Here is a 16,892-nt window from a genome sequence, read left to right as displayed (position 1 = left end):
GGGGATTAAGTCTGACTGCCCTGGCTCAGTTAAAACTAATAAAGGCCAGGATAAAGATGGCTCCAGCTGTAGCATCTCCTGACTGCCCCTGACTCCTACCCCTACCCCTTTTGTCACTAATCCTATACAGCATTCATGGACTAGACTTGAGAGTTCTTTGTTGTTCAGTTGCACTGTTCTTTATTACATTTTGGGATGCTGATGTGCCTGTGATTCAAACCCGTTGCCTATGACATTGCAGTCAGACACTCTACTCATTGAGCTATCTGCCCTTGCATAGAAAACTAGAGAATTCCAAGCTGGACAGTTTTAACTATTTGAAGCTTACCTTGTACTTTGTGAAGGGTTGGTCAGTGTTGCGACTGGGCAGATCTATGTGGTGTGTGGCTGCAAGGGATTGGATGTGTGGCTGCAAACTGCATGGATCGATTATGGTGCTGGTTATTTTTTACATGTACAGGTAGCTTCATATAGTTAGAAATATCAGTTTTTAAGTGGGATCAAGCATGGGCTTTCTCTGGGAAAAATTTCTGTCATGCCCCTTCCCCGCGAGGCATGCGCCTTATGACCCTATTGGGAAAATATGGTGTCTGTGTGTGCGCATCAAGTACTAAGGGAAATCTCCTTTCCGGAGTCCAGCGCCAGGAGCTGCGATCATGGTGGAAATCGCCACCAAAATGGCCGCCGGGCATGCGCGGTAGCCAAATTGGTCACCGGATCATGGCGGGCGCCATGTTTCCGGAGACCTGCGCATGCGCAGTACACTCCGGCACAATGCCGGAGTCTACAGCGCCGTACAGAGGAGGGGGCCCACCCGGAGGTGCACACGGGCCCCCTTCTCTGTAAAAACACCCCTGTTTTTAGGGGTCTCACACAAATAGTGAAAGAGTTCCATAACATTACTATTAGGAGTTAACCATAATCTGGTTCTATTGAGTATTCTGCAGCAAACGCTGTTCTTTAGACAGATTCAGCATAGTATGATCTAAGAAGCAGCCAAGCCTTCGAATGATAGGGAAAACTATGGAACTCCATTCTGTAGTCTGAGGATTTCAGCAATGATATCCAGGCTGAGTTCGGAAGGAGCCACAAAGAGTGGACTAATAGTCTGCTAAAGTTACAATCAGTACAATTATTAATCATTTCTTTATGACAGGTGTGCAGTGTATGTACAGTACCACCATTTTACTTCCTGTTATGCTCAGGCCCGACGACAAGGGGAGACAAAAGGGACACCAGTACCAGGCCATGAGGGTCAGAGGGGCCCCAAGGTTCTGAGTGCACTAAAGCTAAACATGGCAGTGGCATTAAAAACAGACAGATCGTGCTGACCTCCCACTTGGCGCGAAACAACACAGGTCCTGAGGTAGGCAAAAAACCATAATTTGTCAGGTGCAGCCTCCCCCCCCCCCCCCAACCCCTCTAGTATCCCCTTGTCGTTTGGTCCGGTCCCCATACATACTGCACATGCATGACGACATGACGCTACCCATCCGCATGCCCACACTTCCGGGATCTTTCCTTCACTGCTGTAGTGTCAATCCGATTTAGCGAAGAGGAGCAGGTCAGGAGGAACCGCCGCCGAGCAGAGCAGGATGAGCACACACACAGTCACTAAGACACCACAACTGAAAGCTGCATGCATCCTGATCTCTGCCACTGTCCGCTTCCAGGCTGCCTGTGGATTAGTGACAGTGTGTATTTATTTTATAATGTGGTGACATACAGTCATGTGGAGTGTTCAAGTGTTTTTTTTTAGACATCCGAGTGCCGCCGCACGTTCCATATATATATATATATATCCCAAACAATTATAGGCATCGTACTTTAACATCCTCTGGCTGTAAGAATGGTGTAGTCCACCACAAATCTGTGTCTGGGGTCAAGAGGGGGAAACAGACATGTCAGTGTTGTCAGTGTACCGGGCCCCAAGATTTCTGTTGCCGACCGTGGTTATGCTGAGCATTTAAATATGTTCTTGTTCCTATCCTGAGTTCCTGTGTCACGATCCGGGTTACTGGACGCCATTCTCTACCTTTCAGGTGTCTCCTAAGGCTGGCTCAGCGTTCCAGGGCCGGATCTCAGTCGTGCTGCTGACATCCTCACTTCTCATCTCCTCTCCATCAGTCCGCAGACGCTGTCACAGTGAACTCATGTAGTTAGAATGGCGTTCCGCGGCCTCCGCCGCCATTTCTGCACTTTCAGTACTCAGATGGGTCTGCGTGGCGTTTCCTGCCCGCTGCGGCCTCTGCCGCCATCCCAATGATTCAAGTACGCAAACAAGTTTGCATGGCATCTCCTGCTCGCTGCGGTCTCTGCCGCCATCTCTGTGAATCAAGTGTGCAAGTTGGCGTCCACTGTCCTCTGCGGCCTCCGCCGCCATTACTGTAATTACTCACATGGTTCAACAAGCTAGATTTCCCTCCAAATGCTAGAATGGGCTCCAGCCATGTTGGTTTCAGTCACATGACACTATCTCCACCAATCCGCTGCACCACTGGACTCTGCCTGATTGACCATCCAATCCCTGCAATGCTGCAGGTATAAAGGTCCTGTTCCTGAACCAGGAAGTTGTCAGTGCTTTGGTTATCAACCCAGTGTTACCAGTCTCCTTGCTTGTGGTTGTTTGCTAACTCAGGTATTCCAGCTCCTGCTTCCAACTTCACCAGAGACCCGCACCAGTTTAACATTGAGCGGTGCAGCCTGAATCCACAGTGTCCTTACATTGCCCTCTGCATTTGGCAGTGCCCAAACACCGGCTTCCAGCAGCAATCTTCCAGCGGTGTTCACCCTTCAGACATCACCGGTGCTCCGCCATCAAATACCAGCAATCATCGGTGCTCCACCATCGAATACCAGCAATCATCGGTGCTCCTTCACCATCTTCTTAATTTCAACGATCTCTAGCATCACCAGTGCATCTAGCTATTCTCAAGCTACATTGGATCTTCAAGCACTCCATTCATCTCATCATTCAGTCCGGTTCCGTCCGGCCTACTCAGCAACTAACTCACCTCTCAGTCAATACTACCAGCTTCCAGAGGACCACCTGCTGGTCAGTTCCTGTACTCTTTTCACCACTCAGCACCTGGGTGTCGGTTAAGGACATCCCATCTCCTAAGTCTGCCTAGACGGATACCTATCATTACCACACCCATTATCATCTGCATCTCTGTTGTATTTACAGGAACTGTGTATTGCATATTCTTTTACCATATCTGACGTTGCTGTTGATGTACCATCTGAACAGTGCTTGAATAAAACTTTTAACCTTACTCTTGTTGTCGTGGTCACGCCTTCGGGCTGGGATACTGCATGTCTAAGAGTCCCATACTACCGCCCAGGTTTAATTATACCTCAGCCCCTGCAACTGAGGCTTCCTCCTGTCAGCTCCAGCCCTCAGTTGTGACATCCTGTTTTCTGTATGTCATGCCATTTGAAAATTGAACCTTTAACAGCACACTACAGTATGGTGGTGCACATTCATATGGAGTTGTGCGTCGACCGCAGCGTTTTGGTTTGGGTTTTAGAGCTGTATTAATTTTGTGTTTTGGTTTAATTTGACAAAACCACCCTCATGTGTTTTGATTTTGATTTTTGTTATTGTGGTTATTTTTGTTTTCAGGCAATTGAGTAAAAGAGACATTTTGGATATATAGATTAAACACATTATCCACATTATCACCATCAGGCTTGAACGAAACTTACGACATTACACCCTTTTTACAGGGATGATGAGACACAGATATCGGGTTTCTAATTATTCTCTTTCTGCTTATGTACTATATATATATTTTTTAATAGATCAGTTTATAACTATCATCATATCATTACTAATACATTTAATTGGGGTTGTATATTTGACTGTTTGAGTTGACCGATGGGATGCCATTTGCGGGTTATGAGGTAGTCTGATGTTGTTGCACTGACTACCGGCGGTTACTGCGGCGGCTCAGATATGTCTCTTTCCCGTAAATGGGACTTTCATCGGCCATACACCCTGATATAACTATGAATTGTACTAAATGATTTTACTATAGGTTCATGCCTTAAATATGTTTTATATTTAACAATGTATATTTAACATGCTATATATTAGATTGTTTAGACCCTTGTAAAGACATCTCATAACTGCTCTTTTAAACTTTCTAAAATTTCTCTTTTTTATATATATTTCTTATATCTTTCAATATATATTTTTTAATGAATAAAATATAATATTTTGTGCATGATATAATTGTGATAAACGATACTGCGATGAGCCATTTTTAGATGTCTATAATAAATTCTTATTGTGATAAATCATGTATGTACTTGTTATAACATTGTAATATGCTACACCTGATTATGCTATGTAAGCAATTGATTGGATTAAGCTATGGCTATAAAAAGACAGCTTCGGAGACACAGATCACACTCCCTGACAAAGTCATACAGTGACGAAATGCGTTGGGTATGGCCTCAAGAGGATGTGTTCGCTACTTTCCATGAACACCGTATCCGTGAGCTAAGACACTGAATCTTATGTACTGCCATTAGCGTGAGAGGCGAGCCGCTGCAAGCTGCTCTGGAGGCAGCGGGGATTCCATCTACACGCTGGTGATTTTAAACTTCTGATGTACGTGAGCTTGTTACTTTGAGTAATATTACTTGATACTTTGACTCACTGAGTGCGCCTTCATTCTGTTTCAGCTTCTATGTATCGGATTAATAGTGCTGGCAACACTGTTTATTAGAAGTGCTTGCATTCACATCATCTAAGAACTACGGATTCAATATAATTAAGGACATAAGACATTGAGTGCACAACCATCCAAACTACGTATCTATTTCTTTGACCATTTGGTTTGCTGCTATCTGTTTTGTCCTGTAATGTTATTGTTTATTATTGTCCTTATTTGAGGCTTTGTACTGTGGTCTTTGATTTTAGTGGAGAAAAGATTGAGGCGGTTTGAGGATTGTCACAAGAGGTTTAATGATTACTTGGGAAATAAGAGGCATGAAAATGTAGATTGTGATTTAGACTCCCTGTGTAATCAGACTGAGAAGTTGTTAATGAAAGAAATGAGGATCAGCTGGGAGATCACTACTTTAGAGAACTATGTAGAGTCTGAAAGGATACCACGAGGTTTACGAATTATTAAAGCCCCGACTTTTGGGAATGAAAGGAAAGATTTCTTAGACCATTGGTATAAAATTTTGGACAATTGTTCTAATGAACTTATTAAACTTATTGTTCATGAGAGAAAAAGAGAAATCTTTGAGATAGATAGGGATTTAGTGGAATTGGTGACTAAGATGGAACCTATTAAAAAGTTGAAGGAATTTAAAGAGATAAAGTGTGAGATAGATATTAAAGTAGATAAAGCAGAAAAAGAATTAATTGAGATTAAGGTAAAAAAATGTAAACGTGATTTAGAGAATTATAGGAATGATAGAGTAAGAAATTGGAACCTTAGATATAATAAGGAAAGAGAAAATTCCAATGAGATGTCTAGAAATAATGGCTGGCAGAAAATACCTTATACAAGAATGAGAAAGAGGTCATATAGACCGGAGAGATTTGAGATTCGTACCTCAAATAGATATAAACCATTTGATTCTCCCAATGAAGGTAATACTAATAATTTTTTACGGAGAGGCCGGAATTGGAGGGACAGAATGAACCCTCTGGACAAACCAATACAGAACAGCACAGGTATGAAAAGAAAAAAACAAGAAGAGGCAAGAGAGGATCTAAGAATAAACAAAATGAGAAGGGAGGAACATTAGTTCTCTCAGGTATTTTTAACCTATCTGGTTATAAATTGTCTACAAATGAAATTAAATTATCTAAAGGGTTATCATTTGCCCCTGAGATAGAACCTAATGGATTTGAGCTATTTGTTGATGCTAATAAGTATATCCACACATTAACCCTTAAGAGACATTTTTTTAAAAATGAATTAAAGATAGGTGGGACTATAAAAAATAAAGATGAGTTTAGCAAAACAGGTTTAAGACCTAAATCAGTATATTACCCCATAGAATCACATGGAAGTTATGTAGAAACGTTCGCCAATCTAATACAAAAGGATTTTAAAAATTTATATAAGGATAAATTAAAGAAAAAGGACAATTTAGACAAAGGTGAAAGGAACGCTATAAAAACCCTGGAGAGCAACCACGAGGTTATTATTAAGATGGAGGATAAAGGGGGTGGTATAGTCGTTGTAAATAAGAAGGACTATATAGATGAATCCTTGAGGTTATTAAGTGATTCAGCTATGTATGTGCCACTATGTAATGATCATAGCCAGAGAATAGTAGATGAACTTAAGAAACTTTTAGAGGAGGGACTAACAAAAAATTGCATTCATAGAGATGAATATTTGTATATTTTCAATTCTCACACACGTATAGCTTTATTTTATCAATTGCCAAAAATCCACAAGAGGTTAAAGAACCCCCCCGGACGTCCGATAATATCGGGGATGGACTCTGCGACAGCAAAACTGTCTGAATTTGTAAAAATATGTGGTTAATTTAAATTCGTACTTGAAAGGATTCTACGGCTGTTCTAGATTGTCTTGATAGGTTTGAATGGAAAGCGGATTATAACTGGTGTACAGTGGACGTAGAATCACTGTACACCAGTACTCCACACCAGAAAGGGATGGAGGCCATTGAGTATTACCTGGACAAGGACGATAACTTCAATAAGGATCAAATTAATTTTATTTTAAAATGTATAGATTTTGTATTAAAGAATAATTATTTTTTGTTTAATAATCAGTTTTATATTCAACAACGCGGGGTGGCGATGTGTACACCATGTGCGCCCAGCTTCGCGAACTTATATTTGGGGAAATGGGAAGAAGAAAATATTGAAAGTAATAACTCTTTTCAGAATAATATAAAACTCTATAAACGTTGTATAGATGACGTGCTAATAATATGGCAAGGTAATAAAGAAAGTTTTGATGAGTTTTTGGAAGTTTCGAACCTTAATGAATGGAACTTGAGATTTACTTCAAATTTTCAAATTAATACTATAGAGGTTTTAGATCTAGCTCTGGACACAAGCAAGTGGACTAATGGGTCTAAAATTGAAACATATACACATATAAAGAAAGTTGATAGTAATAATTACATTCACTATAACAGTTGCCATTTGAAGAAATGGGTAAATACTAAATAACATACCCCTGTCCCAATTTATTAGGATTAGGCGCAACTGTGTGGATGTTGACAAATTTGATGAACAATCAACTGTCTATAGTAATAGATTCCGTGAGAAACAATACCCTGAAAAATTGATTAATAAATGTAGAGAGAAAGTTAGGGGAATGGAGAGATCCAACTTGCTGTGCTATAAGGAAAAAAAGAAAAGGGATTCTAGTTTAGTTCCCTTTGTTACAGGTTTCAATACGAAAAATAGGGAAATAAGAAATATTGTATCTAAATACTGGGATGTTTTAAAATTAGATCCCATTCTTAGTAAAATACTCCCAGAAGTTCCACAAATAGTTTTTAAACGGGCTCCCACTTTAAAGAATAGATTAGCACCAACTAGATTAAAAACATTAAGTGAAAAATCCTGGTTAGGTAATATTAATGGTTTCTTCCCGTGTAATAAATGTAAAGTTTGTAAATATACCAGCAGAGAGAGAAAAAAGGTTTGGGACGCAAATGATTTGGAATCCTGGGATATATTAAAAAGCTTTATGAACTGCCAGACTATGTGTGTAATATATTTGCTAGAATGTGGGTGTGGAGCAAGATATATAGGCAAAACTAAACGCCAGCTAAAACTTAGAATTTTTGAACACACCAGAAATATTGGCCCTCATTCCGAGTTGATCGGTCGCAAGGCGAATTTAGCAGAGTTACACACGCTAAGCCGCCGCCTACTGGGAGTGAATCTTTGCTTCTTAAAATTGCGACCGATGTATTCGCAATATTGCGATTACTAACTACTTAGCAGTTTCAGAGTAGCTCCAGACTTACTCTGCCTGTGCGATCAGTTCAGTGCTTGTCGGTCCTGGTTGACGTCACAAACACACCCAGCGTTCGCCCAGGCACTCCCACCGTTTCTCCGGCCACTCCTGCGTTTTTTCCGGAAACGGTAGCGTTTTCAGCCACACGCCCCTGAAACGCCGTGTTTCCGCCCAGTAACACCCATTTCCTGTCAATCACATTACGATCGCCGGAGCGAGGAAAAAGCCGTGAGTAAAAATACTTTCTTCATAGTAAAGTTACTTGGCGCAGTCGCAGTGCGAACATTGCGCATGCGTACTAAGCGGATTTTCACTGCGATGCGATGAAAAAGAACGAGCGAACAACTCGGAATGAGGGCCATTGTTAATAAAGTTACTACACATAGTGTTCCGAGACACTGGGCTAGCAGTTGTAATTCCTCCCTAGATAATTTCACGTTTAAAGCGCTAGAACATATAACTATAGATGAGAGAGGTGGTGATGTTTTAAGGCAATTGAGTAAAAGAGAGACATTTTTGATATATAGATTAAACACATTATCACCATCAGGATTGAACGAAACTTACGACATTACACCCTTTTTACAAGAATGATGAGACACAGATATCGGGTTTCTAATTATTCTCTTTCTGCTTATGTACTATATATATTTTTTAATAGTTCAGTTTATAACTATCATCATATCATTACTAATACATTTAATTGGGGTTGTATATTTGACTGTTTGAGTTGACCGATGGGATGCCATTTGCGGGTTATGAGCATAGCCAGATTAAGAGGGGGATGCAGGGCATACTGTACCCCGGGCCCCCCTCTGTCAGGGGGCCCCACAGGCCAGAGCATATTGTTTGACATCACTAGCTTTCCCTCTTATACAGCAGCAGAACCAGACAGCCAGAATGTGAGCAGGACAGAATGCAGTGCAGGCAGAGACACAGGAATATCAGATTTCATGAACTATCAATGGAACTCTCCAACAAAAGGAGAAATAGGAGGGTGGAGAGAGCTGTAAGTGACACAGGGTGGGATCCCTGTGTCACTTACAGCTTTCTCCACACCTGGGTGGGAGCCCTGTGTAACTTACCTAATGAGGGTCTAAAGAGAGAGAGATACACACACACACACACACACACACACACACACACACACACACACACACACACACACACACACAGAGTTCTCCTAAATCCGGTCCCAGTGTGTAAGTAAGGCTGCTGCTATTTTTGCATGTGACAAGGTAAATTATACATTTTATTATTCTATGTGTATTTTAAGGTTGGTTAAGTTGTCTTTGTTACACTACAAGAACATTTTATAAAATAGTTGTCTTTCAATTAGGTGGAGCTATAAACAGTACCCAGGCCTTATTAAACTATTAATTTAAATCTAGTATACACCATTGGGCTAAAATGTCATATACACAATCCATACATACCACCATGACCCATTTCAGGAGGGACACAATGCTCTCTACCTGGATTTCCTTCTTAAGTTATGATTGCAATCACCTGTGTTGACACACCTTTCTTATCAATTAAATAGTTTAACACAGGTGACGCCAATCTAATATTAAGTGGGAAGTCCATGTAAAGAGCATGTTGTCCCTCCTGGAAGGGGTCATTTTGGGAGGTATGCACAATCTTATACACAGCCCTCCCAACCTTCCACTGGGGCCCCCCTGTCTAAAGTGCCCCGGGCACCCCCAAGGCTTAATCCGGCCCTGGTTATGAGGTAGTCTGATGTTTGTTACACTGACTACCGGCGGTTACTGCGGTGGCTCAGATATGTCTCTTTCCCGTAAATGGGACTTTCATCGGCCATACACCCTGATATAACTATGAATTGTCCTAAATGATTTTACTATAGGTTCATGCCTTAAATATGTTTTATATTTAACAATGTATATTTAACATGCTATATATTAGATTGTTTAGACCCTTGTAAAGACATCTCATAACTGCTCTTTTTAAACTTTCTAAAATTTCTCTTTTTATATATATATTTCTTATATCTTTTAATATATATATTTTTGAATGAATAAACTATAATATTTTGTGCATGATATAATTGTGATAAACGATACTGCGATGAGCCATTTTTAGATGTCTATAATAAATTCTTATTGTGATAAATCATGTATGTACTTGTTATAACATTGTAATATGCTACACCTGATTATGCTATGTAAGCAATTGATTGGATTAAGCTATGGCTATAAAAAGACAGCTTCGGAGACACAGACCACATCCCCTGACGAAGTCATACAGTGACGAAATGCATTGGGCGTGGCCTCAAGAGGATGTGTTCGCTACTTTCCATGAACACTGAATCTTATGTACTGCCATTAGTGTGAGAGGCGAGCCGCTGCAACCTGCTCCGGAGGCAGCGGGGATTCCATCCACACGCTGGTGATTTTAAACTTCTGATGTACGTGAGCTTGTTACTTTGAGTAAAATTACTTGATACTTTGACTCACTGAGTGCGCCTTCATTCTGTTTCAGCTTTTATATATATATATATATATCTCCTATATAATAGCCCTATTCTGTGATCTTGTGATTCATTTGCTAACGCTGGGCGGAGTCACAACAGTGGGCGGAGTTAGTCAAATGAGTCACAGATCTGGCCAAATCTATAGGACACTAGGAGCAGCTGCAGAAGCAGATAGTATGGACATGGCACAGGCAGGGTGCATACCTCCCAGCTTTCACACACACACACTCACACACACACACACTCACACACGGCGAAAAGGGGGCGTGGCTTCGCGGGAGGGCCCCCATTTTCGTCAGTGAGGGGGCATGCCCAGCGCTCTGTGAGCTGCTGGCATGCCCCCAGGGGCTGATTATGAGTCCGGGGGGCACAGGGTACTTGAGACAGGGGAGCCCTATCTCATTGCTGTGCTTGCTGTGGGTTGGGGGCGTGGCCTAATCGCGGGTCGCGAGGCCACGCCCCATTATGCAAATTCCGGAATTATTATTATTATTTTTTTTAATGGTATTTTGGCCCCTCAGCTAGAGGTAAATCCAGAGGAGGTGGTCGCTCCCCCCTACACACCCGCACAGGCAGAAGAAAGCAGGGAGACTGCTGCCTCCCTGCAACACCACAGACCTGCCAATATGCAGAAGCGTGTGCTGACTGTAGCACAATGCTGCCGCTGTTGCTGGCAGGACGGGGGAGCTTCTGAGCTGGGACAGAGCTACTCCAGCCAGGGGGCCCCCTAAAACTGTGGGGCCAACGGTACGTACCGCCTGCCCCCCCCCTTAATCCGGCTCTGCTGCTGGAACCCCCCCTTAATCCGTACCCCCTGATGCCCCCTCTCCCTCTGTCTCCACTATTCACCGCTGCTCTGCTAAGCAGAACAGCGAGTACAGGAGCTTTCCAACTGCTCCCCCCCCCCCACCGCAGGACACTGCGACTCGCGGGTGGGACAGCGGGACAGACCCCAAAAAATGGGACTGTCCCGCGAAAATTGGGACATTTGGGAGGTATGGGGGTGTGTGAGGGGGTATGCCATACTTGACCCCCACATCAGCATACTCAGCAGGGTCTCTCTGGCAGGGAGGAGCGTCACATTCTGGCACACTCCACGCTTCTTAGCTGTAGTTTTGTGGGTCACCAGCCGCTGTGCACTTTCCGTACTGCCTCTGTTATCTCCAGCCCCTGCGACCCCACCGCTAGCTGCAGCGCTGCCACCCGCAGTGAGTTGCGCCCAGCTCCTTCACACACTTTAGCCGGCGGGTAGCGCTGCAGAAGTCCGCGCTGCTTGCAGGCTCTGACCCCCTCCTCCCTCCAGCATCAGCGTCTCCTGGGAGCTAACCAGTCACTCCCAGTCTCCCCTTACCATAGTGCCCAGCAGCCGTGAGGTCCGCGCCACGTGCATGCTATGACCCCCTCCTCCCTCCAGCCGCAGCATCTCCTGGGGGCTAACCAGTCACTCCCAGTCTCACCTTACCACAGTGCCCGGCAGCTGCGCGAGGTCTGCGGTGTGTGACTGAGGAGGGGGGGAGTGATGCGGACGGGCAGAGGAAGCAGGAATACAGCCTAAGAGAGTCAGCCATGCCAAGTCTCCACCAGCAGCAGATGCCAACAGGTTGGAGTGGAACAGCAGCAGCCAGCAGCAGTGACTCCGGTAAGACACATCTGTCTGTCACCACTGTTCTGTCCCTAATACCAATCTCTCCCGTGCCCTGTGTTCTGTCATGTCCCTGTAACCCCTGGCCTTGACCTGCCACCCTTATCCTGGCCCTTTCACCCTTATCCTGGCCCTTTCACCCTTATCCTGGCCCTGTCACCCTTATGCTGGCCCTGCTACCCCTATCCTGGCCCTGTCACCCCTGTGCTTGCCCTGTCAACCCTATACTGGCCCTGACACCCCTGTCCTGGTCCTGCCGCCCCTACACTGACCCTGTCACCCCTATCCTGTCCCTGTCATTTCTGTCCTGGCCCCGTCGCCCATGTCCTGGCCCCGTCACCCCTGTCCTGGCCCCGTCACCCCTGTTCTGACCCTGTCACCCCTGTTCTGACCCTGTCACCCCTGTCCTGGCCCAGTCAACCCTGTTCTGACCCTGTCACCCCTGTCCTGGCCCTGTTACTGCATACCCTCCAACTACCTTTTTGGCAGGTACAGTACCCGCAGCACCTCCAGACCTCTCCCCAATGCACCACACCTCCGCACCTTCCCCTCCACCACATGCGGCACTCCACCCCTCCCCCACATGCTGTGCCTCCAGACCCCCTACACCACCCGCGGCTCCCACTCCTCCGCCCCTTCACCACCCCCAGCAATCTCCAGGCCCCCTCCACCATTCACCCCCCTTATATGTCTCCCCCACACCTGCCCCCCTCCACCCGCAGCATCTGCAGACACCCTCCTCCATCCACGGTCCCCCCCTCACCCACCCCTCCCCCACCAATGGCACCCCCGCACCTGCCCCACCACCACCTGCAGCACCTCCGGACCTCCTTCCCCATCTGCCGCAACACCCGTACCTGCCCCTCCCCTACCCATGGCGCATACGGACCTCTACCCCACCAGTGGCACTCCCGCCCCTTCCCATCCCACAGCACCTCCGGAACCCTTCACCCATCTGCAACATCCCCACACCTGCCCCTCCCCCACCCATGGCACCCCTGCCCCTCCCCCACCTTCAGTGCCTCCGGACCCCTCCCCCATCTGCATCCCCCACTCCTCTGCCCCTCCCCCACCCGCAGCACCTCCCATCCGGGCCCCACCCCCACTTCCGCCCCCCCTCCATCCGCAGCATCTACAGACACCATCCGCAGTACCCCCCGCACCCGCTACATTCTGTACATTGTGGTCTGCAGGTGCTGTTCACGCCGTCGCAAGGGGCTGCGCCTCCTTCACCATCGCACACCCTTTCATTGTGCAATATTTAACCACTAACAAAGGAATGCAGGTGATACTCCATATAACACAAATATTGAACCCCAGAAAGGCATGCAAGGGTTAAGGGGGCGTAGCCCCTTGCGACGGTGTGAAGAGTGCCCGTAGGGCGCGATGAAGCACCTAGTATATATATATATATATATATATATAAAAATCCCAAACAATTATAGGCAGCGTACTTGAATATCCTCTGGCTGTAAGAATGGTGTAGTCCACCACAGTAAAGTCTGTGTCTGGGGTCAAGAGGGTGAAAGTCGAAGGGGGATGGGGGACACAGACATGTCAGTGATGTCAGTGTATCGGGCCCCAAGATTTCTGTTGCCGGTCGTGGTTATGCTGAGCATTTAAATATGTTCTTGTTCCTATCCTGAGTTCCTGTTTTCTGTATGTCATGTCATTTGAAAATTGAACCTTTAACAGCACACTACAGTGTGGTGGTGCACATTCATATGGAGTTGTGCGTCGACCGCAGCGTTTTGGTTTGGGTTTTAGATCTGTATAAATGTTTCTCTCTGCAAAATAGACGATAATGAATGTCCCCAAACAGACTATAATTAAAAGAAAAGTAGTGCAAGATGGAACTGTTCCCCACCCACCCTTATGTTGAATATTAAAAAGGACATGTACGTCAATGACAGGGACTGCCACTTTTGTGACTGAAGTACTTGGTTTGTTTGGGCCCAAACACAAACCATTTTTGGAAGGACTACTTCTATTCACTATTGAGGAGATTGTTGATGAAGATGTTGGCAGTGGTGATTGCATGGGTTGATCCAAACTGCTGGTAGCTGATAATGGACTGAATATTATTATTATTGTTATTATTATTATTATTATTATTATTGTACTAATAATTAAAAAAAAAAATTCAATATAGTTCATGAACTCGCTGCAAATGATTTAACATGGAGGAGGTTCCTAGATGGTTAACTCACAAATGTAGCAAATGCCTTCACAAATAAGAACAAAGACAATAAGACTAGATGCTTGATATAAAACACAATTATACGTAACACCTGTAAGTCCTTGCTGCTGTTTTCTCAAGGGGTACTCAGTCCTTATAAATCAATTTAGTAAACAAAGAAAAGGAGTATAACAGTGCATAGACACAGGTCGTTTTTAAATAATGCAGTTTTAATTAAAACACATATAGACACCAACCAGAAACATAAAATAATGATAAAATAATGACACAAGAAAACATCATTAAAACATATTGACACCGGCGTTGTCAACAACGTTTCAGTTGTATTAAACTGTAATCAGATTGCCATACATTACAACAGTCAGATACATTTATAGTGTACTACTCACCCCACATGTGCAATCAGACTCCCCGGAGCGGGACTGCGCACCCTCCCAGCGGCGCCTCCCAGTGATGTAATTATGCAGCTTCCGTTGTGGCAAGTCTGTGCACCATCACCATCACTTATGACAGTTTAATACAACTAAAACGTTATTGACAACGCCAGTGTGGCGTGCTATCCCTTTGTGAAGCCAGGAGTGCCGCACCCGGAGAGTAGTATGATGTCTATACTATAAGGGCACCGGCTGCATGTTTTATACCCTATTGAGAGTGCCGTTCCTAAGCATGATATATATATATATATATATATATATATATATAGGATCCAGGTAATCTCTAATAAAGAGACACGGCACTGCAGGACTTTTGAAGATTTACTAATTTAATGTAATATCAACGTTTCGGAATCCAAAATCCCGTCACCAGGAACGGCAAAAATGTATATGTAAAAATTTGCCATATATATATATATATATATATATACATATATATATACACACTGCTCAAAAAAATAAAGGGAACACTAAAATAACACATCCTATATCTGAATGAATGAAATATTCTCATTAAATACTTTGTTCTTTACATAGTTGAATGTGCTGACAACAAAATCACACAAAAATTATCAATGGAAATCAAATTTATTAACCCATGGAGGTCTGGATTTGAAGTCACACTCAAAATTAAAGTGGAAAAACACACTACAGGCTGATCCAACTTTGATGTAATGTCCTTAAAACAAGTCAAAATGAGGCTCAGTAGTGTGTGTGGTCTCCACGTGCCTGTATGACCTCCCTACAATGCCTGGGCATGCTCCTGATGAGGTGGCGGATAGTTTCCTGAGGGACCTCCTCCCAGACCTGGACTAAAGCATCCACCAACTCCTGAACAGTCTGTGGTGGATAGAGCAAGACATGATGTCCCAGATGTGCTCTATTGGATTCAGGTCTGGGGAACGGGCAGGCCAGTTCATAGCATCAATGCCTTCATCTTGCAGGAACTGCTGACACACTCCAGCCACATGAGGTCTAGCATTGTCTTGCATTAGGAGGAACCCAGGGCCAACCGCACCAGCATATGGTCTCACAAGGGGTCTGAGGATCTCATCTCGGTAGTGATAGTTAGGAATGTCTTATGTTTAGTTAGTGCCGGACAGGCAAGGTATTTTCTTTTGATGTTTGTTTTGTTTTCTGTTTAATAAAACTGGTCGTGGCCAGTTACACCACACACTGGACTTGTGTGATTCCCCAGCTGCTGCATAGCTGCCATTTACCCCACGAAACGGCACCTTGTTCCCTTACAGCGTTACAACTTGGTGGAGAATGTGAGCATTCGGTTCTGCGCATAAGTAAAAGCAGCTGCTTTATGAGGCCTGCAGAAAATGGTGGTTTATGCAGATACAGCCAAGTGTGAAGTTACTGAGATTCACCCCTGAGGATTTGATATATCTCCTGGGTGAAAGCAGCTACAAAGCCGCCTGAAAAATCTGTCGACATGGAGGAACTGCTTAAAGCCTTGCTGCAAGCTACAGTGGCTCAGCAGGAGGCCAATAGACAGCAGCAGGTGGCAATGGAGGAACATAGGAGACAGCAGCAGGTGGCAATGGAGGAAAATTGGAGACTACAGCAGGAGGCCAACAGACAGCAGCAGGTAGCAATGGAGGAAAATAGGAGACAGCAGCAGGTGGCTATTGACGAACTTTACAGGCAACAGCGTCATGATAGAGAGGACTTAACAGAAGTGGTGCAGAGCCTTGCAGCCCGGATTGGAAATGTGGCCGTCAGTGCTTCGACCAGCTCTAGTTCTATACGGGCCAGTCACTTCCTGCAGAAAATGACAGAGGCTGATGATGTGGAGGCCTACCTGACCACGTTTGAAAGGACTGCCGAGCGTAAGAACTGGCTGAAAGCACAGTGGGCCAGTCTGCTGGCACCTTTTCTGTCAGGTGAGCCCCAAAAAGCGTACTTTGATTTAAGCCCTGCTGAGGCTCGGGACTATGATAAACTAAAGAATGAGATCCTGACCCGCCTGGGAGTCACGCTGTCAGTACGAGCACAACGGGTGCACCGTTGGGTGTACGCCATGGAGAAGCCTCCTCGCTCCCAGATGCACAACCTTATTCAGCTAACCAAAAAATGGTTACAGCCAAAGACATTAACTGGTCCCCAGATGGTTGAAAGAGTCGTCATGGACCGC

Source organism: Pseudophryne corroboree, chromosome 4, assembly GCF_028390025.1.
Source record: "Pseudophryne corroboree isolate aPseCor3 chromosome 4, aPseCor3.hap2, whole genome shotgun sequence".
Lineage (NCBI taxonomy): Eukaryota > Metazoa > Chordata > Amphibia > Anura > Myobatrachidae > Pseudophryne > Pseudophryne corroboree.
This window is presented reverse-complemented; position numbering follows the sequence as displayed.